Here is a 26,188-nt window from a genome sequence, read left to right as displayed (position 1 = left end):
CAACTAAGTATCCTGGTTACAATGTTGTCACTCTAACATCTTATGATGTTTCATATATTGTAATATATAATAATGATACACAACAACATAACAAACATTAACTTTCTCAGATTCAAAACGCACTTTATACTCAGGTGATTCAAGCCCGGATAATGGTATAATATAATGTAATATAAAAACTAATGTTAGTAAATAAAAGCAGAAGAACATATGGCCATATATAGTTACTGTGCCTACAGTGGCCTCACATATAGTGAATATTATTATTATTATTTATTGTATTTATAAAGCGCCAATATATTATGCAGCGCTGCTGCGAATAGCTAATAGAATAACTCTACTAGTATTTGTGGTCTAAGACCAAGCCTGAATAGAAAACCAGGCATGATTGAAAATACTCACCGACAAATTCAAAGCACGAAAATATCGTCGCAAACTAATAAAAAACATGAAGATCAAAGCTACTAATTCTTCAACCAAACCCAAAACTAATACAACTACCCCCCAAGACAGTGCACCCCGTTTTATCACCAAGTTTAGTACACTACACAGTCAAATTAGACAAAGCCTCAAAAACAGATTGGAGATGCACCAGGATCCCCATCTACAACCTCTCTTGCCCAAAACCCCGTCTCTAACATTCAGACGGGCACCAAACCTCAAAAATATATTAGCCCCTAGTCGCCTACATACTAGTGAAACACCGGTATCGACCTCAAAAAAACCCGAACTGCTAGGATCCCACCTATGCAACAGCAAAAAATGTCAAGCTTGTAAATTTATTTGTACCACAGACACTCATAGTTCCAACACGACCAATAAAACATACACTATTTACACCCACATTAATTGTACATCAAGAAATGTCATTGATGTCATTTCCTGTCCTTGCAGATCCCAATCTGTGGGTCACACTACTCAGTTGGTGCGTGAAAGGGTCGGACAGCACAAAAGGAATATTCTGAAAAACTATCCATTACACAGCCTTTCACGACACTTCACCTCTCACCATCACAGTAACCCTGCTCTGTTCACCATTACTTTAATTGAACAAATTGCGAATGTTTGTCAGAATACCTTTGAACAATTAAAGAAACGAGAGATGTACTGGATACAAATTTTGAAAACTTTGACTCCAGCTGGCCTAAACAAACAGCTGGAGAAGATTTACTAATAATACAACTAACACAGCACCTATCAATTTTTAATCAGTCCTCTCTTTTATCCCCTTTTTGTTCTTACATAATGGATTGAGAACTTATAGTATTAACCTGAGTTTTTAGGTCTCATTTCTATGTTTTTTTTATATTTTCTCTTTATAATCATGTGTGGATTATCCAATTTCCTTCAACCCCCCTCCCCCTCCAACCCCCCCACCCTCCCCCCCTACAATCCCTACCTCCTCCCTTTTTCCCCCTCCTCCCCTCCCTTTTCCAAAAATCTTCCTCTCCCCCCCCGCCAGTCTACTGTACTAGATTCTCTTTAGAGGCCTGTGAGAAGGAAATCAAAAAATTGTGTACAATGTTCAGATACTGCCCACAAGCATGATCTTTTATCAGACATTTAACGCCAGAAATATGTGTGGGTTTTTTAATATATTTTTTATATATTTTTTTAAATATTTTCAGCATGGTATTTATATGTATTTCTAAGTGCAACCCTGTTTATTGAATGAAGTTCTGTATCTGTTGAACCAGAATTAATTCCTAATATGCCAGATTATCTTAAATGTCTGAATCTGACACACAGCATTTCGGTTACCATGGCAACTGACTATAAATTAGTCTTTTTTCTAAATAAGACTTGCAGTAATTTTCTCTAAACAGTCGATATTCTAATATATTTTATTTCCATAAAACAGCACAATAACTATCTTTGATAAGCACAATTTACATCTCCTAGGTTGCCATGGCAACCCACGATCCTGTTCCCTAAGAACTTTAGCTCGCTCATTTATTTGAGCAAAACTAGTCACATTTAGGAGCACCAGTCCCCTTAATCCTCCTAGTGGCGCGGCGCTCTGCGTTACTGTGCCAGAATCTAATCTAACACGATTGGAGAACGGCATTATGACATGGGCGCATCGGCCCAAAACAAATATGGCGGCGCCATTACTTCCGGCAGATGGGTGCATGCGCGAGCCGGAGATAGGCGCATCCACCCATCCAGCACTGCCTACAACCCCATTGTCAGCCTGATACTACGCAGGCGTGCGACGTCCCTGAACACGCCACCTGCTTGCATAACCTGGCGCGTTTTATACATCACAAGGTGTACTACCACCGATAGGCTGATTGAAACCAATTAATCAATCAGCTATACTATATCAAGTGCAGGCAAACAGCAGCCCGGCACAGAGGCGCTAAGCTCAGAGACCCTGGTCACAAGGTAAGAACCCCTGCCCAAACGATTTATTGCACCCAGCACAGATTGCACTGAGCACCAAATTGTTTATTAAACTGCAATACCCTGGATCATGGACACCAACACGTATATTTTTAATCATGCCTGGTTTTCTATTCAGGCTTGGTCTTAGACCACAAATACTAATAGAGTTATTCCATCAGCTATTCACCATATGTGATGCCACTGTAGGCACAGTAACTATATATAGCCATATGTTCTTCTGCTTTTATTTACGAACATTAGTTTTCAGTTTTTATATTACATTATATTATACCATTATCCGGTCTTGAATCACCTGAGTAAGTGCATTTTGAATCTATGAGACAGTTAATGTTTGTTATGTTGTTGTGTATCATTATTATATATTAGAATATATGAAACATCATAAGATGTTAGAGTGACAACATTGTAACCAGGATACTTAGTTGCACTGTCCCTTTAGTTCCATTTAGTGTTATACTCCTATCTATAGCCTGATGAGGTGGGTTGAGCCCGCGAAACGCGTTGCAATCAATTGGAGTATGTGAATAAACTTTTTTTGTATGTTGAACAAATCGACATAATCTTGTGCATACATTGGGGAGGGAAGTCCATCAACTGCCTCACTATTTTTAAACCTTTTATCTATCTTATGCTGGATACACACCATGCGTTTCCGCATCGAATGCGTCCGTCGATACGCGTCGATTTGATTATTTCCGAGCATTTCCGAACGAATTTCAATGATTTTTAGGTCAATTGCCATGTAAAGTATGGCAAATCGACCTAACGATCCATCGAAGTTTGAATCGGACATGTCGGAAATAATCGAATCGATGCATATCGACGGACGCATCGAACGCGGAAACGCATGGTGTGTATCCAGCATTACACTACTGGCGCCTCTGTAACCTTGCTTACAATCTGTGTCCACCCCTGGTGGAGGGGATTTGGCCCTGTTTTTCAAATCTACAGAGAACGACTTCTTAATCCTGAGTGGGGACAGGTCTAACCTCCCCACCTGCCTATACAGTGGTTACCTAAATGCTAACCCAGACTTGTGAGTATAATTCTTACAATCCACAATAACACCTTAACCTTCCAGTACATACTGCACTATATCGGGCTCTTGGTGTCTCCCTTCCCTATCTTCAATAGAATGGAATCACCACGTGCAAAATAATTATCCTACATGGCAATGTGCAGAGAAATGTGTGGGTGATCAAATAAGCAGCTCAATGCACTACCTAGTGACCATTTTATAAATGTCCTGTGGAAAAAAAAACAGTTCACCCAAGTTATATTTTATTAACTTATTCACATGAAGGGTTTAAAGTTTTAACCTTTTTGCATTGTGCTCAAGTTATTATAGCACAGTGCAGTGGCCCCACTGACTAGTATACTTGGAATGGCGTGACAATTGGCTAAAACTGGAGGTAAGAGGCACACAAGGACATATAAAACTGTACTAAAAACAACTAAAATGAAAAAAGAGGCGGTGGATTACATAAAAAAAAATGACAACTTCATTTAACAAATGGCAATTTCGTATGCGCTGGAAACATGTTTCGTGAGTCTAAGCTCACTTCTTCAGGCCAAATAAAGTGCCATCCAACACATTCAGCCAAACAAAAGGCGCCGTTGTTTCTGTGTTCTATTTTCAAGGTGTTCAGCCACCCTACCCACGTGACTCATGGCTGAATTTATAATTTTGCCGAGCTACAGTAGAAATGAACAATGTGCACAATATGCAGAAAAAGCAGAATGTTTTCTGATGTATTTAATGTGGAGGAAATGCAAACACAGAGAAACAAGACTTGCATGATATGTGCAGTGTGTTTCATGCTATGCGGCAAAACATGCACAATGTTAAGTGAACCCTGCTGCTTTAGTGCGCCATATATTAGCAAGGGAATGCCGTGAATAAAACACAAAACCAATACAAATATGTATCAGCCAGCATCTCATGCTAATGATGATAATAATAGGTTACATTTTATCACTTCATGTGTGCCAAGTCTGTTATGCAGTAAAAGTGCCATTTCGCAATATATTTGTAACCTTTTCAACAACATTAAACTGTTCCAACTAACATGGCATCCACGCGATTCTGTTAGAGGTTAGAGATTTGAGTTTTGTTTCATACTGGTCTTCTACAGGTTTTGCTTTGTGTTGTAAGCATGGAGAGCACCTAGTAACTAGTTTGGGTATAATTAATATAGCTTCTAAATTATGTCCGATGATTGAATTACATGCTATTTTGTGTTAATAAAAAGCCTGAAGAAATTCATCATGGTAGAAATAGCTGGCTAATTTTTCATTATATGAGATTACAGTCAATTACTACCTGCTTTGCAACATGTTTTACTGCATTAAAGAGACCAGTTGTATGCTGGGTACATTCACGCTAATCATTTTCACAATACTAACAAAAGACAAATGGACAGTTGGCATTTCTAGTACTAGAAATCATTCACTTAGTCATTATTTATTTATTTAAGTATTTATATAGTGCCAACATATTATCAAAAGAAAAGACAACGCTCTTTACACATATTTATGCATTGCCCTTTTACATGCACACACCCCACTTATACCTCAAAAGATCTTGCAACCTTTTTGGAATTACTTTAACGCACCTATTATGATTAAAGGAGGTATCTCACTATGGTACGAGCAACTCTCTCTCACCTCCCCGTCCCCCGTAGAAAAGTATATTAGAGTATGGGCCTCAGACCTACATCTCCCCCAACTCTACACTCTACACTTTAAAAAAGCTTTCAAATACCTCACCAAAAAACTCCAAATGCATTAACCACCTAGAAACGTCACAAAAGATCTTATGCAAATGGTATATGACCCCTAGAATACTCGCCACCATTTCCAACAGCCTTAGTTCTTTATGTTAGAGAAATTGTAATCAGAGTGGAACATTCATACACATTTTGTGGGATTGCCCTCAAATACAATCCTTTGCATCTTAGTCCAAAATATTGATATCATCACTCACAAATCCAACCCCATCACTCTCCAACAAGCTCTATTTTTACTAGACATTGATAAATTACCTGTACAACATAGACTATTAGCCAGTCATATAATCTATGCGGCAAGAAACCTGATCCTATCCAACTGGAAGTTAGCAGATACCCCATCTCTCTCGCAATTTATCTACGCAATCAACTTCAACTTGTAAATGGAGAAACTCCTGAGAAAGAACATAATTTCAATAGAATATTGGTGATATCTTTAACCCATATTTTTCTTTTAGAAATAACCTTTTGTACTTGTTTATTTAGTGTTTCTTTTTTTTTTTTTGCTTAGGCCACATAAAAAAAAGGTTTCTTTTAGATTTTATGACTTAAATGTATCTCTTTTATATCTTTTATACAACATTTAAGACCCCAATATGTTAAAACTTCCTGGCAATCTAGCTCATTTGACCTACAAGGGTGTAGCTCCTTTTCCATTAATTTTGTCTATTGTTTATACATACTACACTACTGTCTGTTCAGTATTTTGAGAGGATGGGCATAAATGGGATGGGCTATTTGGGTTTGTGTAGCCATGTTAAGGCCCAGCTCTAGTCTAGCAGTTTCTATTAGTTTTAGCAAGAAATGACTATTTTTTGTCAGGTTGTCTCATCTATAGGTTCCCTTAGTTGGATTATTGACAGGCCTGTTTGTCCCAAAAAGTTGAAAAGGGCACGAGATTCATCCTGTTAAAAAGGGTGCCAGATAAAATAAACTGCGGGGATGCCCACTATATTATTGTACGCTCTCTTTATAACAGGATGCTAGCAGATAGGGTTAGACATTGGCGGGGGGTAGTCTTTAGTGTTTGGCATTGATGGGGGGTCATTATGCATTAGGGGGTCTTAAGGTGCGTACACACATGCGACTATAGTCGTTTGAAACGATCGTTTAAAAAAAAGCAACCAACGATCATTAAGTCTAACGACGGACGAACTAGATCGTTAAAAACGAACGATCTAGCTTGGCGGATTTTTACCAACGATGATCGTTTGCAAAAGTAGTATATCGTTGGAAACGGTCGGTCGTACTAGGCTTGACATGCGCATTTCGATATTTCTAAATGAAACTTTTCATTTTTATGCGCAAGCACAATAGTTGCTTTACGTGATGTAACGTTCGTTCTAACGATCAGATCGTTACACACATTTTAAAACTAACTTTACTTAGGTCGTTCTTTCATCAATTAAAAGTTTTTTCGTCGTTCTCAACGAACGATCGTTGTCGCATGTGTGTACGTAGCATTAGGGTTAGGCATCAGTAGGGATCTGTGTGAGAGTAGGGTTAGGTTAGTTCATAATAAATATAAAAAGTTATCGATATTTTACTATTTGAGTTAAGTAGTAGAATATCCTTTTTGTTAAATGTACAATGTTTGTTCCTGGAACTCTCATGTTTTCAATGTAATCTCTGCTGATTTTTGGGAAGAAGCAGAGATGGCAGAAAAATACTTTTTAATTCTGTTGTCTTTGTTCCAGTTTCACTCACTGGCCCATATGCAATTCACTTTTTCACCTGAGTTTTCTCCTAGGTGATATTTTCACAACTTGTAAATAAAGTATATTTTACACCCCCAGCAAGCAAACAAATGCTCAAAATAATGTTGACAGTACTTTATCACCTACTCTTTGCTACTTTTTCCATTGCAAAGTGCTAAAAGTTAATTTAAATCAAAGATGAAAAATTATCTCCTAGGAGAAAACTCAGCAGAAAAAATAATTGAATATTGGCCACTTATTTAAAATTGGGGAAATTATCAGAGAGAAGAACACTGAAGAAGAAAAAAAAATAATTTGTTCCAGCACTTTTTAATGCCATCCAAAACTAAAGTAAAAATGTTGGCTGAGTTGTGATTTTATGATCTTAGTACTGTTGTTTTTCCATGTTGGACACCACAAAGGAATGGGTGAGAATAATTCTGAAGACCCCAGTAGCCAGCAAGGCTTACGGCAGTGGGTCTTAAACTTTTTGGAAATGCAAACATCTGTAAATCTATGCCCAGTTGCAAGAATCTGTTTTGACATTTTTGCAGATAAAAATATGTCAGAGAATGAATAGGCCAAACACTGGAGAAAAATATCAATTCTGAAAGATCCAATCTGCTTCAAGTGTATGCTGGAATTATAGCGCAGCCAATGTTTCATTCTATTTTACTATGAAAAAAAGCAAAATTAAAGCGTGGTACCAAATGTGCATCAATGATAATTTTGTTGAGGAGACCTTTAAATGGTACCACTCACCTTGATCAAGAAGTCTAGTAAGAACTGTGATCCTGCACATCTTTTTTTTTTCACTATTAAAGTTTATTAACCTCCTTAGCAGTAACCTCGTGCTGGCACCCTCCGCTAGCCGCCGGAGGGTGCCGCTCAGGCCCTGCTGGGCCGATTTGCATCATTTTTTCTTCAAACATGCAGCTAGCACTTTGCTAGCTGCGTGTTTGTTGCGATCGCCGCCGCCCGCCGCCGATGCGCCACTACCCACCGCAATACATGGGCCCCCCCGCATACCCCTTGCGCAGCCTGGCCAATCGACGCCAGGCTGCGCTATGGGGTGGATCGGGATTCCCTTTGACGTCACAACCTCGATGATGTCACTCCGTTCGTCGCCATGGCGACGGGGAAGCCCTCAAGCTTATGGGCAAGCATCGCCGGTGGCGATCGGCGGGGACGGGCGGACGCCGCGGGGAGGGGGGCATGTAGCTAGCGCTAGGCTAGCTACCTGCTAAAAAAAAAAAAGTGAGAAAAACCCTCCCGCGGCCGCACAGCCGCACGATTCATACCGCCAGGGAGGTTAAGAAAGTATACAAAAAAGAAGACAACATAAGTACAGTACAGGATAGAAGCAGGGGGTACCGCTTCACCGTACCGTGTGAGACAGTGCTGGAACACAGGCAGCTGGGCCCAACAAGTCAGAACAGGAAAGAAAGGTTCACACCAATGTCTTCACAATCGATAAATCGATACATTTATTCAGGACATTTCCAGATACAGTAGAAAGCACTTAACTAACATGTTTCGGACCTTAGGCCCTTAATCATAGTCATTTTACAGCCCTCTGTGTGAGGGTTAAAAAGGGGAATGGGGCAGTGAGAGGCGAAGCATGACCCCACCCATCAAGGGGAGGGGTAAAACCATGAATGCCACATCCCACCACGCACTGTCACCTCCCCAAAATATGCAAAACTTTTAAAACCATACAACAACAAAGTTTTAAACAAAGGAGCAAAGAAACAAGGAATACAATGGATGATGTGCATAATGTGTACATATACGCTATTAGACAAAAATTGCATACAAAACATCTGTTTGTGTAGATAAGCAAAAACTACTGGCCCATCAGCCTGTAACCAAGGTTAGATCCCACCTGGCATTGAGTCCATTAGGTGATCTGGTTCCAAGATGGAAAATCCAAAGTGCTTCCCTTTTGCAAATCATCACCTGTAGGTCTCCTCTCCTGGGCAAAAAGACCCTCTCTATGCCCTGGAAAGAAAAGCCAGTCATATCACCAGCATGTATAGTGCGGTAATGTCTAGCAACATTAGAGATATTCTGAGTAGACCAGTCTGCTCCCAGAAAATGTTTAGAAATTCTGTCCCTAAGTGGTCTGGTAGTACAGCCTACATATTGAAGGGAGCAAATATGGCATGTAAACAGATAAATTACATTTTTAGAATTACAATTAATAAAATGTTTCATAGTGGATCTAGAGCCATCATGCAAAGATTCAACATGCTGAGTCCTAGTGTGCATTGTGCAATAATTGCAAGATGATGTTGCACATTTATATGATCCCCTAACCGAAAGCCAGGTGGAAGGGTTCATTTGGGAGCTAAACAAACTAGGGGACAATAGACTGCCAAGTGTAGGAGCTCACTGCAACAAACACAATTGCTAACTTCCAGTCAGAGCAATATCCTGCCTTTATCTGGCCAGCAGACGCTAGTCAGCCAATCAGGTGCACTGTCATACACCCTTTGCCTGCTGTACCATACCTAGCAGGAATTACATAGATTAGCATTCAGGTGGGAGACTTTGGTTGAACGCAATCGTGAATTGCGTCGTTTACAGGGACGCCCCGTGTAGGCACATCTCTTACACGGTCCCCTCCCTAACCACTCACCTGTCAACCGCATCCTAGAAGCTGCAAAAAATAAATTTAAAATCACAAACACTGGTCCACGTGACAGCCCAGGGGCCCCAGGTCTCTCTCACTCACTGGGGCCCCCAAACCACCATGCGACACCTAGAGGGAAGTGCGGGCAAGCCCTGGACCACTCACCTCCAGGGAACTCACCCCACCACCTCTAAACTGAATGCCAACTGCAACAAACACAATTGCTAACTTCCAGTCAGAGCAATATCCTGCCTCTATCTGGCCAGCAGACGCTAGTCAGCCAATCAGGTGCACTGTCATACACCCTTTGCCTGCTGTACCATACCTAGCAGGAATTACATAGATTAGCATTCAGGTGGGAGGCTTCGGTTGGACGCAATTGTGAATTGCGTCGTTTACAGGGACGCCCCGTGTAGGCACATCTCCCACACGGTCCCCTCCCTAACCACTCACCTGTCAACCGCATCCTAGAAGCTGCAAAAAATAAATTTAAAATCACAAACACTGGTCCACATGACAGCCCAGGGGCCCCAGGTCTCTCTCACTCACTGGGGCCCCCAAACCACCATGCGACACCTAGAGGGAAGTGCGGGCAAGCCCTGGACCTCTCACCTCCAGGGAACTCACCCCACCACCTCTAAACTGAATGCCAACTGCAACAAACACAATTGCTAACTTCCAGTCAGAGCAATATCCTGCCTCTATCTGGCCAGCAGACGCTAGTCAGCCAATCAGGTGCACTGTCATACACCCTTTGCCTGCTGTACCATACCTAGCAGGAATTACATAGATTAGCATTCAGGTGGGAGGCTTCGGTTGGACGCAATCGTGAATTGCGTCGTTTACAGGGACGCCCCGTTTAGGCACATCTCCCACACGGTCCCCTCCCTAACCACTCACCTGTCAACCGCATCCTAGAAGCTGCAAAAAATAAATTTAAAATCACAAACACTGGTCCACATGACAGCCCAGGGGCCCCAGGTCTCTCTCACTCACTGGGGCCCCCAAACCACCATGCGACACCTAGAGGGAAGTGCGGGCAAGCCCTGGACCTCTCACCTCCAGGGAACTCACCCCACCACCTCTAAACTGAATGCCAACTGCAACAAACACAATTGCTAACTTCCAGTCAGAGCAATATCCTGCCTCTATCTGGCCAGCAGACGCTAGTCAGCCAATCAGGTGCACTGTCATACACCCTTTGCCTGCTGTACCATACCTAGCAGGAATTACATAGATTAGCATTCAGGTGGGAGGCTTCGGTTGGACGCAATCGTGAATTGCGTCGTTTACAGGGACGCCCCGTTTAGGCACATCTCCCACACGGTCCCCTCCCTAACCACTCACCTGTCAACCGCATCCTAGAAGCTGCAAAAAATAAATTTAAAATCACAAACACTGGTCCACATGACAGCCCAGGGGCCCCAGGTCTCTCTCACTCACTGGGGCCCCCAAACCACCATGCGACACCTAGAGGGAAGTGCGGGCAAGCCCTGGACCTCTCACCTCCAGGGAACTCACCCCACCACCTCTAAACTGAATGCCAACTGCAACAAACACAATTGCTAACTTCCAGTCAGAGCAATATCCTGCCTCTATCTGGCCAGCAGACGCTAGTCAGCCAATCAGGTGCACTGTCATACACCCTTTGCCTTCTGTACCATACCTAGCAGGAATTACATAGATTAGCATTCAGGTGGGAGGCTTCGGTTGGACGCAATCGTGAATTGCGTCGTTTACAGGGACGCCCCGTGTAGGCACATCTCCCACACGGTCCCCTCCCTAACCACTCACCTGTCAACCGCATCCTAGAAGCTGCAAAAAATAAATTTAAAATCACAAACACTGGTCCACATGACAGCCCAGGGGCCCCAGGTCTCTCTCACTCACTGGGGCCCCCAAACCACCATGCGACACCTAGAGGGAAGTGCGGGCAAGCCCTGGACCTCTCACCTCCAGGGAACTCACCCCACCACCTCTAAACTGAATGCCAACTGCAACAAACACAATTGCTAACTTCCAGTCAGAGCAATATCCTGCCTCTATCTGGCCAGCAGACGCTAGTCAGCCAATCAGGTGCACTGTCATACATCCTTTGCCTGCTGTACCATATCTAGCAGGAATTACATAGATTAGCATTCAGGTGGGAGGCTTCGGTTGGACGCAATCGTAAATTGCGTCGTTTACAGGGACGCCCCGTGTAGGCACATCTCCCACACGGTCCCCTCCCTAACCACTCACCTGTCAACCGCATCCTAGAAGCTGCAAAAAATAAATTTAAAATCACAAACACTGGTCCACATGACAGCCCAGGGGCCCCAGGTCTCTCTCACTCACTCGCCTACTTGCAAAACTAATGCCATCCCGGAAAAAGGGCCGCAAATCATCATCACCCTCTGTCAGGAACCGGCCCCGCAACACGCCTGCGTATACGGTTCCCGACTGCGGGTTTGACCAGATCAAGTGGGGAGCAGCCTTATTCAAGCTAAAACAAGGCTGTGACCCCTCAGAACACTTTGCACTGCCACCACTAGCTGCTGCTAGATACTTCCACTCTGCTGTCGAGTAATCTGCATGCAATCCGCATTTTCGTATTCGGGTCAGCTTGCGCTTCAGGCCGATTATGAGAGCGCCACACACACACAGTACAATCGTACAGTAGCACGGCACAATCAGGCACTGACTTGTAATGCAAGCTACACTGCAGTCTCTCCTTCTAGGCTATGAGTGTTAGTTTAGTACAGCAGAAGTCAAACGTATTAAATAACTAACGATTTAATATTCCAGGAAAAAAAGTGGAACAATGCAGAAAATAATATATACAAAAGATTTACAAAAACAAAGTAGAAAATTATGCAAATAAAAAGTTACAAAGATAAAAGTACAAAGATACACACAAGGCTATTTGCTTACCTAAATAAACAGGGATCAAGATAGAAGAACCTTGGACTTGGGTTTGTGGACGGACACAGTTCTGGTTGGACCAGGAGTCCACTTAGCTTCAGCTACCGTCAGGAGCGGACTGATTTTAGGTATCTGCCCCTGCCTTTTATGCTGGGAGATTTGCCTTGAGGCTGCAAGCCCGTTTGGACGGGGGAACTAGTTTTAATTAATCCAGACATAATTTAATTCCCTGATGGTTCAGCCTGTCATATGCTTTCAGTGATATGCAAACTTCCCAGGTTTTCCCTGTACACTTTTGATCTTTACAGAGGTTTCCCATCTCTAGATGACAGGTAAAATTGTAGTCTAGCACATACATCAAAAGATTGTGGGGTGAAGCTTCCTGGCTGTCATATGTAAATTCCCAGAGTTTTTTGTTAGCCTTTAAAGTTCCCTTACTCTGTCCTTATTTGTATATTGGGACAATGGGGCTTCTAATTAGCTCCCTGCTCCCAGAGGAACTGAGGGTAAATGTATTCCACACTGTCATATATACAGACAAGTACAGCTTCCCCCAAAGCCAGATGACATACATACACATCGGAAGTACACAGCAGACAGGAAAATGAAAATATACTACTGTCTTATCCCAACATCATAACTAGCTGCTGATCTGCTAGAGACTGATTTCCCTGCACCAGGGAACAGAGAGAAAGTGAGTAAGTAGAGAAAAGGGGGGGAAAGAAAAAAAAAAGAAGAGTCCCATATCCGTAACAGATGTTTATAGTCTACCGAGTGTTGGAATTCAACCCATACTGACCAAGTGGTATAGTATTGCCCGGTGCGGTCTTGAGATAGAAGAATCAAGTCTTCCATTTGAGTGGTGATATCCATTTTCCTGATCCATGAGCCCACTGATGGGTGGGTGGGGGGGAGACCGACCTCCAATGTTCCGCTATAAGTGATCAGGCTGCGTTTATCATGTGTAAGACAATAGATTTTTTGTTAGACTTCACACCTCCTGTATCATGGAGAAGTAGAGTGCTAGGGGAAAACTGTAGTTTAGAGTATGATATCTTTTCGATCCATTTATGGATATCTCTCCAATATGAAGCAATCAGAGGACAGGACCAGAAAATATGTAAAAGAGTACCCGTGTCAGAGCAGCATATCCAGCAACAATCTGGTAAGGAAGGGAATATTCTATGTAGGATGATCGGGGTTATATACCAGCGGGAAAGAATTTTAAAACCAGATTCTTGTGAATTGACACTCGATCCTTTGTGGTTGATAGTTACAATTTTTTGCCATCGCTCCTCACTCATAGAAATACCAAGATCTGCCTCCCATTCCTCTTGGTATTTGATCTTCTCAGGGATCGTGGTTAGTAACAACATTTGATATAATTGGGAGACAAGGTGTCTATGGGGTGTATTACTTAACACTAAACTTTCGAATGAAGATAGGGGTTTGTTCCAGTTAAATTTGCCTTTCATGGAAGAGAGGAAATTATGTATCTGGAAGTATTGCCAGCGAGGCAACGGGATATCTGGGCGTAGTTGAGACATTTCAGTAAATGATTTATAGTACCCTGCGAAATGAAGTCGAAGACTCTAGGACATTTGTCAGGAGGCCATCATTTCCGAAAAGTTATATCTGCATAAGGAGTAAATGCAAGATTATCTCTTAGAGGTGACGGTTTACCTGGGATCCTGTACATCTTTGGTTTCTTGTGTGGGTGTTGGAGTAGTGTGGTTTGTAGCACCACCTTTTCCATGGAAATAATTTTAAGGGGTCTAGACTTCACATTCTTTAACCAAGAACTTTGAGTAATGAATTTGGATAGCATACTTTTTGTAAATAAACATTGCAAGTATGATCCAAACTGATTTACAGCCCTGAATCGAGGCAGCCACAAGGTTGCCACAGAGCATACATTCTCTGTTCCTAAGGCCAATGTCAATTAACGTAGTAGTGGTCATGGTAGTGAAGTATTGCAGTCGCGCTACTTCACATTGTTTGGCACATGAAAGAATCATACTTAAAAAGGAGTGCACATAACTTAGGAACGCACGCTATGCAGCATGACCGCACAAAGCGCACGCTCACTGATTTTCAACTGCGCTGCTTTATGAATCAAGCCCCACAACTCTGTTGGTTTCTTTCTTATCATTATTGACATATCTAAGAGAAAGAGAACAGTTCCAAGTCCAATATGCAGCATGTCACAACACCTACACATCACATAGACACATAAGGCAATTTTTAGAGCAAGTTTTAGGGAAGAGGAAAATGTATTATTAACACGACTAACTCAAAGGGATATTTTTACGTTTAAGCAGCTTTTTTAAGCATTGACTAAACTCTGAAGGGGTAAACACATTGCTGCTACCACCATTTTGTTCCTGTTTTCCTTACTATTTACCTCAGTCTCATTCCCAATACCTATTGCATTTGATGTCTCTCTTCTCTTAGAATGTTACCTCAATATGGCAGACTCCCATTCACGTCATGGTCTGACTTGTTCTGCATGTAAATTTGTACTCCTAGTTATTTATTGTACAGAGGTTATTATATAAAATAAAAACAAAAGGCTATGTCAGTCGAGGAATTTAATAGTGAGCTGTACATTAGTAGTTGCAATTCCAGCTTTAGCATCAATCATATTGTTGGTGCTAATCACACTCATTACTATGTCAAGCTATTCATTCATGGATTGATAGCAATTCAATAATGCAAACAATATACAATTCCCTGTTTAGGGAGCAGTAATCAATATACTGCATAACAGCACTTGAGCTCAATCAGATTTCTGCAGACTTGGTATTGAAAACCAAGAGTAGATTTCCGTCTTGCCAGTTTTGTGCTTGAGACAGCCGAAAACTATTCAGCTGTCAATCAGGTCACCACCCAGTTATAGAAAATTTACAGTTACTCCTGATTGTGCTTTCTATCGTTAAACTGTCCGAAATTGATCAGAAGTTGATTGACGATGTGGCGGTGATTACATCACTGACAGATATGATGAAAGCAATGGTTGCCTTTAGATGTGATTTGCTAACTATATAATTGCCTGTGTCTTTTTGGGATAGTGTGTAGTGCTGTACAGGAATGGACACTGTTACACAGAATACATCAAGTGCTTGTGTTTGAAAGTCCAGCAATCTGTTGTTGAGCTTCCTTTACCAACCAATGAGTTTTTGACTGATATGCTTACATTTGATGGAACACTAGATTGTAGTATCTTTGACCTGAGAGAGAAATGAAGGCTGCCATATTTATTTCCTTTCATACAATACCAGTTGCTGGCAGTCCTGTTGATCTCTTTGGCATACGTAGTGTTTGAATCACAAACCTGAAACAACCATACAGCAAATGTAGTCAAACTTAAAGCCAATGTAACCCGTCAGCTAAAAAAAAAAAGAAACCAGATACTTACCTAAGGAGAGGGAAGGCTCTAGGTCCTAATGAGCCCTCCCTCTCCTCTGCCAGTGCCCTTGGGGCTGCGCTGGCTACCCAGTTCAAATCCCCCGCCACGGGGAACTTTGGAGGTCTTCGGGAGCCGAGTCCTCCTGAAGACAGGCGGCTCCATACTGCGCATGCGCGATTGCGCAATAGAGGGTGCTCGCGCATGCGCAGTGTGGAGCGGCCCATCTTCGGGAGTTCTCGGGCTCCCGAAGACTTTCCACAGTCACCTTCGCTGGTGAAACGGGCAGTATTTGACCAATTTAGTCAAATTAGGACCTAGAGCCTTCTCTCTTCTTAGGTAAGTATCTGGTTTCTTTTTTTAGCTGACAGGTTACATTTGCTTTAAGCCTCTGTATGCTGTTCAGAGACTATGACTAAAAGTATTAGAGCCAGAAGACCAACAGGACAGCCATGCAATTTGCATTGATTGAAAGAAAACAAATATGGCAGCCTCCCTATTCCTCTCAGGTTAGTTGCCCTTTAAATGTAATTTTGCTAATGGCACCAAAACGTACAAACATTACCTTGGTTTTTCCCTGGCTTTCTGGCAATTGGATGACATTTGTAGTATTAAAACAACAAAATATATTGGGTCCCCCCATTCAATGTGTATGCCTCTATGATATTGCATCTACATTTAAAAGTTGTGGACAGTACCGTCACCTGTCTTTATTGATGATTTTGCAGGCTTTACTAAACTGAGCCAAACCATCTTGAGATTTAGCTTAATTCCCTCAGCATGACCTACTGCTCCATGCTTGCCAATATGAAGAGTTTTGTAAACGTATTTTGCTAATCTGAGTCTTCCAATTCTAGCAGAAGGAATTATACCTTTACAGTCAGTCAAGTTAAGCTGCTGCATGTTAATTACTGTTTAATTAAAAATAAGTTTGACGATAACAGTCAAGTATTCAGCATTTGACATCAAGGAACTAACTGGCATTCAAGACATATTGGGTTAGGGTTAGTTGAGGCTCAGAGCTAATGTTTTTAATAATGATGAGCACAGTGAATCCTTAAATAAGGCCATCAGTGGCGGAAAGTAAGGGCATTCTGCCGTTTTATAGATGGATTTTCTTTATCTTGTTTAATTTGTATTCTACAACTGTGCTTTATTTATGTTAAAGTTTCTTAATATGAAAGACTAGTTTTGGAGAAGTTTCATAAAGGTTAATTTGTTCTAACATCTTAAAACTGTAATACTCAAGAGAATAATCTTTGATATCAGTGCATCAGCTTCAAACTGGATTTTGATATAAATATTAATTAGTGATTCCATTATGCATAAACGTGAAAATAGATTTTAATTTTTAAAGGCTCACAATCACAAATGACTCTCTATATAAAATAATAATAATGTATAGCTCAAATATTACAAATTGGTTCTATATTTTTCATACATGTGCAAACTTAAAAAGAACTTTCAGTTAAAGGGATATTGTGGCTGATATATTTTTTTAAACAATACCAGTTGTCTGGCAGCCCTGCTTGTCTATTTGGCTGCAGTAGTACCTGAATCACACATCTGAAACTTTCATGCAGATAATCTAGTCAGAGCCCCTGTTCTGCACGATTGCTCAGGGTTCTATGGCTAAAAGCATTAGAGGCAGAGGATCAGCAGAACAGCCAGGCAATCTGCATTGTTTCTAAGTCAACACCTTCAACCAAGCCCTCAAAACTCGTCTCTTCAAGGATGCCTACCCCACTTCAATGCTGCCCTAACTCTCTCTAGCGAGGACCTCTCGATTCAGACCCCCTCCTTTTGTATCACCACTCTCTCCCTCTATATTGTAAGCCTTTGGCAGGGCCCCTCTCCTTGTGTATCATTCTTGATTGTGCACTTTACCCAGAGTAATGTGAACTTGGATTATTGGGACTTGGTGGCTGGATGATGTAATGGTTAAGGGCTCTGCCTCTGACACAGGAGACCATGGTTCGAATCTTGGCTCTTCCTGTTCAGTAAGCCAGCACCTATTCAGTAGGAGACCTTAGGCAAGTCTCCCTAACACTGCTACTGCCTATAGAGCACGTCCTAGTGGCTGCAGCTCTGGCGCTTTGAGTCCGCCAGGAGAAAAGCACAATATAAATGTTATTTGTCTTCGTCTACCACTCCAGCATATGATCTGACATTGTATTGCTACCTGTATTGTGTTGTGTACATTATTGCTTATTACCTGTATTGTGTTGTCGGTTACCCCTTGTTTGTAATCTTATGTATGGCACAGTGCTGCATAATATGTTGTCACTATATAAATCCAATAAATATAATACGTCAGCCTCCATATTCCTCTCACTTTCAGGTGTACTTAAAATTTCAGCACTCAAATCGAACAGTTGAAATCGACAGAGCTGTATACCAACAATGCATGTGTCATTATGCATTTATACGGCATTGGCTTTGTCTGCAGTGCTTCACAGAGTATATCAAACAAGTCCAGCCTCTCAGGAGCTTGCCATTGAAGCCTTATCATAGCATGTTGCTCTCACCATAGTCTAAGGTCAAGTGTGTACGTATTTGGGACGGGGGGGGGGGGGGTCACCTAACCTACTGAATGTTTCAGGGAGTAGGAGAAAACCTACACAGGGACAGGAAAACATAGAAACTCAGTGCAGAGAATGTCCTGATCAAGGTTCAAATCTGTCACCCCCGTCCTCCAAGGTGTGAGAGCTGTAAGGAGTAGATGCACATATTAATGGCTGGGGAAAAACTGAAGACTTTAGCCTAAAATACAGTATTACAACCTCTGGGTTGGGCTGGGGTCTCTAGCAGTGGCGGACATACGGCCGTGCAGGCCGTGCCGCCGCACGAGGGCCCCTGAAGTTCTGCTGCTTCAGGGGCCCATTAAGTATTGCAGGTTTTTTTTTTTATTTTTTTTTTTATTTATTTATTTTTTTTTTTAACCTGGGGGGCCCAACTTCTGTCCTCCCCCCTCACCTCGCCCCCCCCCCCCCCCCCCCTCATGCGGCGGGAGAGCGGAAAATACAAGAAGTCTCCGGCCGGGGCGGCAGCTGCCGCTTGGTCTCCAACTTTGGAGACATATCGGAAACTAAGCAGCAGCTGCCTCTAGCGTCTGCTGCAGCCCCGGCCGGAGACTTCCTGTATTTTCTGCTCTCCCGCCGGCTGCAGCGCATACCGGGAGGGGGGCCCCGAGGTGAGTGAGGGAGGATAGGAGTCGGGCCCCCCACCCGGATAGCTACCCACCCGGCTACCTTACCCACCCACCCGGCTACCTACCCCGCTACCTAACCATCCACCCGGCTACCTACCCGGCTACCTAACCAGGCTACCTACCCACCCACCCGGCTACCTAGCTACCCACCCGGCTACCTAACCACCCTGCCGGCTATCTACCTGGCTACCTACCCACCCGGCTACCTAACCACCCGGCTACCTAGCTACCCACCCGGCTACCTAACCACCCTGCCGGCTATCTACCTGGCTACCTACCCACCCGGCTACCTACCCACCCGGCTACCTAGCTACCCACCCGGCTACCTAACCACCCTGCCGGCTACCTACCTGGCTACCTACCCACCCGGCTACCTAGCTACCCACCCGGCTACCTGACCACCCTGCCGGCTATCTACCTGGCTACCTACCCACCCGGCTACCTACCCACCCGGCTACCTAGCTACCCACCCGGCTACCTAACCACCCTGCCGGCTACCTACCTGGCTACCTACCCACCCGGCTACCTAGCTACCCACCCGGCTACCTAACCACCCTGCCGGCTATCTACCTGGCTACCTACCCACCCGGCTACCTAGCTACCCACCCGGCTACCTAACCACCCTGCCGGCTATCTACCTGGCTACCTACCCACCCGGCTACCTACCCACCCACCCGGCTACCTACCCACCCACCCGGCTACCTACCCACCCACCCGGCTACCTACCCACCCACCCGGCTACCTACCCACCCGGATACCTACCTACCCACCCGGCTACCTACCCACCCACCCGGCTACCTACCCACCCGGCTACCTAACCACCCTGCCGGCTATCTACCTGGCTACCTACCCACCCGGCTACCTACCCACCCGGCTACCTAGCTACCCACCCGGCTACCTAACCACCCTGCCGGCTATCTACCTGGCTACCTACCCACCCGGCTACCTAACCACCCTGCCGGCTATCTACCTGGCTACCTACCCACCCGGCTACCTACCCACCCACCCGGCTACCTACCCACCCGGATACCTACCTACCCACCCGGCTACCTACCCACCCGGCTACCTAACCACCCACCCGGCTACCTACACACCCACCCGGCTACCTACCTACCCACCAGGCTACCTACCTACCCACCAGGCTACCTACCTACCCACCCGGCTACCTACCAACCCACCAGGCTACCTACCCACCCACCCAGCTACCTAACCACCCACCTACCCACCCACCAGGCTACCTACCCACCCGCCTACCCAGCCACCCACCAGGCTACCCACCCAGCTACCCAGCCACCCACCAGGCTACTTACCCACCCGGCTAAGGGCTACCTACCTACCCACCCGGCTGCCTACCTACCCACCAGGCTACCTATCCACCCAACCACCCATGGGAGCTGCGCGCCGGATGGAGGCTGGGACAGGAGGTCTGCTGCTGCAGGTGAGTAAATGTTTTTTTTTTATTATTTATTTTAGCAGGTGTATGTTCTGGGCAGGTCTGCCACATGATTGCGTGTATGTTCTGGGCAGGTCTGCCACATGATTGCGTGTATGTTCTGGGCAGGTCTGCCACATGATTGCATGTATGTTCTGGGCAAATTTGCTACATGATTGCATGTGTTTTCTGGGCAAATCTGCCGACATTATTGCACGTATTTTCTGGGCATATCTGCCGACATGATTGCAGGTATTTTCTGGGCATATCTGCCGACATGATTGCAGGTATTTTCTGGGCATATCTGCTGACATGATTGCAGGTATTTTCTGGGCATATCTGCCGACATGATTGCAGGTATTTTCTGGGCATATCTGCTGACATGATTGCAGGTATTTTCTGGGCATATCTGCCGACATGATTGCAGGTATTTTCTGGGCATATCTGCCGACATGATTGCACGTATTTTCTGGGCATATCTGCCGACATGATTGCACGTATTTTCTGGGCATATCTGCCGACATGATTGCACGTATTTTCTGGGCATATCTGCCGACATGATTGCACGTATTTTCTGGGCATATCTGCCGACATGATTGCACGTATTTTCTGGGCATATCTGCCGACATGATTGCACGTATTTTCTGGGCATATCTGCCGACATGATTGCACGTATTTTCTGGGCATATCTGCCGACATGATTGCACGTATTTTCTGGGCATATCTGCCGACATGATTGCACGTATTTTCTGGGCATATCTGCCGACATGATTGCACGTATTTTCTGGGCATATCTGCCGACATGATTGCACGTATTTTCTGGGCATATCTGCCGACATGATTGCACGTATTTTCTGGGCATATCTGCCGACATGATTGCACGTATTTTCTGGGCATATCTGCCGACATCATTGCACGTATTTTCTGGGCATATCTGCCGACATCATTGCACGTATTTTCTGGGCAAATCTGCCGACATGATTGAATGTATTTTCTGGGCAAATCTGCTCACATTATGTGTATTTTCTTGAGAAAACCTGCACAATTATGTGAATTTTCTGGGGAAAGGGTCACCAAAACTTGGGCCCACTGTCTTTGCGTTGCACTTTTCAAGGGAACCTGAGGTGAGAATAATATTGAGGCTGCCATATTTCTCTCCTTTTAAGCAATACCAGTTGCCTGGTTGCCGTTCTGGTCCTCTGCCTCTTATTCTTTCAACCATAGACCCTGAACAAGCATGCAGCAGGTCAGGGGTTTCTGACAATATTGTCAGAACTGAGAAGATTAAGCTGCATGCTTGTCGCTGGTGTAATTCAGTTTATTACTGCAGCCAAATAGATCAGCAGGGCCGCCAGGCAACTAGTATTGTTTAAAAGGAAATAAATATGGCAGCCTCCATATCACTCTCACCCCGGGATCACTTTAAATTACAGTTAGCTCCGCCCTTATCCGGTCATTGCCACGCCCATTTTTTGACGCGGCGCTACGCGCCGCAGGTTCTATCCACGCCCATTTTTTGCCGCGGCGCGCTTTGCGCGCCGCAGGTTATAGCTACACCCATTTTTTGACGCAGGTCAGGGGGGCCCACAATTGATATTTTGCACAGGGGCCCACTGCTGCCTGTGTCCGCCACTGGTCTCTAGTGTAGTTTCTATGGGATCACCATACCAATCTCATAATCAAATATATTTAAAGTTAGCAGACAGTACTTGTTTTGAAATAATTCAATATGAAAATGCCATCCAGTATTGCCATACTTCTGTTTTACTTCCTTTGTCGTTTGCTCCCTGTCTTGCTTATTGTACAGTGATATGGAATATGATCACACTTTACTAATCACTTTACTAATTACTAATTATATTCAAAACTAAAGGTAGCCGTTGCAAACCTACATTTTCTGATGGGTCTCATTCTGCAAGCCTCGTGCTAGAATCCAGTGGATCTAAAATAAATGTGCAGTTTTATTAGTATAGATGGAATATTTATGGAATCTGACATCTGCAGCAGATGCCCTATGATGCTTCGTTTATGCCTTCCCACATCACATGTCACATGCTTCTATCTCTCACGTATAATATCTGATTGCATAAATAGCAACACAATATCTAATTTGTGAAATTAGGGAGTGATGTAGCATCATTACTGCACTCCGGGTATCAGCTAATCTAGGAGCTAGCATTTCACAAAAAAATGGGAACAAAATTGTAAAACCAAAGCCTTGGAACAGAAAATTAGTCAAAAGTAGCACTGGCACCCCGTAGAATGCTAACAAGAGGTAGGAGTGGAATGAATGCATACATGTTTTCCATATCAAGTTTGAAGTCACATGACTGTGCCATTATCATATAATGTATTGTTGGCTCAGAGTCAATTGGGGTATTGCATGTGGAAAGGTCTATCTACATCATTTTCTATAAATTCAAGACTGGTGAGCACAAAGGAAGAAATATTTAGCTGCAAGGGCACAATTAACAGAAGTATCTTTACTCAAATTTACATTTGGAAAACTTTGAATTTTAGGTACGGTTTTGTTTTTTATTCACATTTGTGCTAGATTAGACAAGAGGAATACTATCAGTTTATTTCTAAAGAACCAGTAATTCAACTGCTACATATTTTGTATTGAATGGTGTTTGCTTTATCATTAAACTAAGGGATACAAATCCTTTTGGTCTTTTCCGTGGACTTTGCAGTTTCATGCACTTCTGTACTGGGACACAAATTGTTGAAATTCGTTCTTTCACTTCTTCTTACTACGTCAGCACTACCAAGATGAATTATTCTTTAACCACTTTCACCCCACGCGTACGAATTTCTCCGTCCCTTTTTCCATCCTTTAACCCCCAGGGACGGATAAATCCATACTTTGCGCACTCCCGCCGCTGTCTGCGCTCCAACTCGTAAACACGCCGCCCGCCGCTAGTAAACACGCCCCGGCCCGCTTGCCCGGAGATCAATGAATGGGAAAATCCATTCCCGTTCGTTGATCTAAGCCCCGCAATGATCCGCTGCTCTCTGATGGGCAGCGCGATCATTGTGATCTTACCCAGCCTCCAAGTACTTCCTCCAAGCTTCCGGAAGGACGCTTGGAGGTTGCATTAAAACAAAAAGTTACTGTGGCCATCTTGTGGCCAAATAGTAAAACTACACCCTACACATTTTTCACATACAAATAAATTACTTTTACACAAAAAATTAACTCATTACCTTCCACACTCCCAATTTTTTTTTTTTTTGTAATTAAAAAAAAATAAAAAAATGTACAATAAAAAAAATACATAAATAAATACCTTAGGGATTGAACTTTTTAAATATTTATGTCAGGAGGGTACAACACTGTTACTTTATAAACTATGGGCTTGTAATTCGGGATGGACGCAAAACTGAAAAAATGCACCTTTATTTCCAAATAAAATATTGGCGCCAAACATTGTGATAGGGACAATTTTATAACAGTTTTATAACAGTTTTATAACCGGGACAAAAGGACAAATACATTTCATGGGTTTTAATTACAGTAGCATGCATTAATTAAAAACTATAATGGCCAAAAACTGAAAAATAATTAATTTTTTCCCAGATTTTTCCTATTTTCCCATTAAAACACATTTAGAATAAAATAATTCTTGGCATAATGTCCCACCTAAAAAAAGCCTAATTAGTGGTGAAAAAAAACAAGATATAGATCGTTTAATTGTGATAAGTAATGATACAGTTATAGACGAATGAATGGAAGGAGCGCTGAAAGGTGAAAATTGCTCTGGTGGTCAGGGGGTAAAACCCCTCAGTGGTGAAGTGGTTAAATTACAACGTACAACTTATCAAAAAATAAGCTATTTCTGACTTTTATAAACCACTCTAATGGCCATAAAGGAAGGATGAGCAATAAAAGCCTCAGATAACAAGGAAAGGCTCCAAGCGGGGTGGCAGCATGAGCTCACCCATTCGTGAAATGGAATATCAGTTGGAATATCTTTAAATGATGTCAGATTCAATGTAACTATATAATTCTGCAAATGTAAAATGCAGATATCCATCAAAATAAGACATAGTCATTATAAGCACATGCAGCCACAATCATTACATGATGATGTCAGTAATACACACATGTAATGAGGATTTGCTGGATCACTGAGGACAGTCATATCTTTGTACAGTACATTTATGCAGTTCTCAGCTATTACTTCTTGGTACATAAGGGAGATCTGAGACAGCAATGTTAACCCTGTATACCAAATGAAGCTGCACATAAATTCTAGCCTAATGTAGCAGGAGTCAAGTGCTTTGGTGCTGGACATATACAGAGTGTCAGACCTATCAGTCTGGGAACATTTCCACAGTCCTTGTAAAGAACTTCTAAGGAGTCTATTTATTAAGTAGGGGTTATTGCCACTTGAGAAATATTCCCCATGGTGTTATTAATTTTTCTCATTATATTAAAATACTGATGTATAAATGGCATTGCATTGCTCTTATACAAATCACATCGCGGCTAGGGCCTATATGCAATTAACTATTTTCTCCTAGGTATTCACTCCTTGTCAATAAAATGCCTCCTTAATCAGCAGCACCACAGAAATGAACACGACTGCACCTTTTGAACTGGAACGCCTTGGCCAGAACTGCCAGGTGCCAGATGTCAGCAGTCAGGATCCTCAGCAGTGTCCGCCATCACCGAAGGACCCTATGAATTACTGGCTCATCACTGCTGAACCTTTGCCTCTCTCTGCCCCCCCCCCCCACCTCCTTAGGGATAACAGGTGATTACCAAGTGCAACTGGTGGCACTATAGTATGGCAGCCTCTGCTCTTGACTCTCGGACATTATCCCTCCCATCCTTTCAGAACCTGTATGAGCCAAAACCAGTTCCGGGTACAAACCCCCGTTTGTACTTGGTGTAATAAATGATTCTGGTTCTGAAAGTAATGCAGTGCCACACTGTATGGAAGGTGTTATGCGATATAGATTGCCAGATAGCATACAGGTTTTTGTAAAATAAAATGCCCTTTTAACCACCAGCAAGAAAATACTTAAAATTTTGGTAGTGCTTTTTCACTAACCTTTGGGTACTTGTTCAATCTTAAAATGCTTACAAGTTATTTTAAAGATATGAAAATGATCACCTAGGAGATAACTCAGGAGAAAGTTAATTGCGTATTGGCCTCTGGCCCTTTGCATCTTCTGTTTCCAAAAAACTCTTCAGTACTTTGCAATTGAAAAAGTACCAGAAAGTAAGGGTAAAAATATTGTCGAAATTATTCTGAGTATTTTCTTGCTTGCTGGTGGCTTAAAAGGCATTTTATTGATAAGGTGAGAAAACATCACCTAGGAAAAAACGTAGAAGAAAAAGTACTTTGAATACGTGCTTCTGATTGGATGGCTGCACTTCTTTAAATCATATGCAAAAGAGTACATTTATAAAATGATCATGAAAGTATATTTTTGAAAGCTCTTTAAATAGAATCATTGCTTTTTTCGGAAGGTTTTTTTTTGTTTACATTTCCATCTTTGATATTTAACCACTTCAGCTCCCTTGCTACGCTTATCTATGCCCCTGTAAACTTCACTTCAGGCTCAGGGGCGTAGACATGCGTATTGTTTAGTTAATGGCGCCATTCCCGATCATGGCGAACGCGAGATGCGAGACACGCCACGTGCGGACGCGAGACACATAGTGTGTCTCGCGTCCACATTCACCGCAATCC

The 26,188-nt window shown here is 43.0% G+C and overlaps 1 protein-coding gene across 6 annotated transcripts in view; it reads left to right on the top strand.

Moving 5' to 3' along the window:
- The window catches only part of PRKG1 (protein kinase cGMP-dependent 1), a 1,426,855-nt gene that overhangs the window by 948,726 nt on the left and 451,941 nt on the right, over window positions 1–26,188 (top strand). The window lies entirely within an intron of this gene.

Source organism: Hyperolius riggenbachi, chromosome 10 (assembly GCF_040937935.1).
Source record: "Hyperolius riggenbachi isolate aHypRig1 chromosome 10, aHypRig1.pri, whole genome shotgun sequence".
Classification (NCBI taxonomy): Eukaryota; Metazoa; Chordata; class Amphibia; order Anura; family Hyperoliidae; genus Hyperolius; species Hyperolius riggenbachi.
This window is presented reverse-complemented; position numbering and strand designations above follow the sequence as displayed.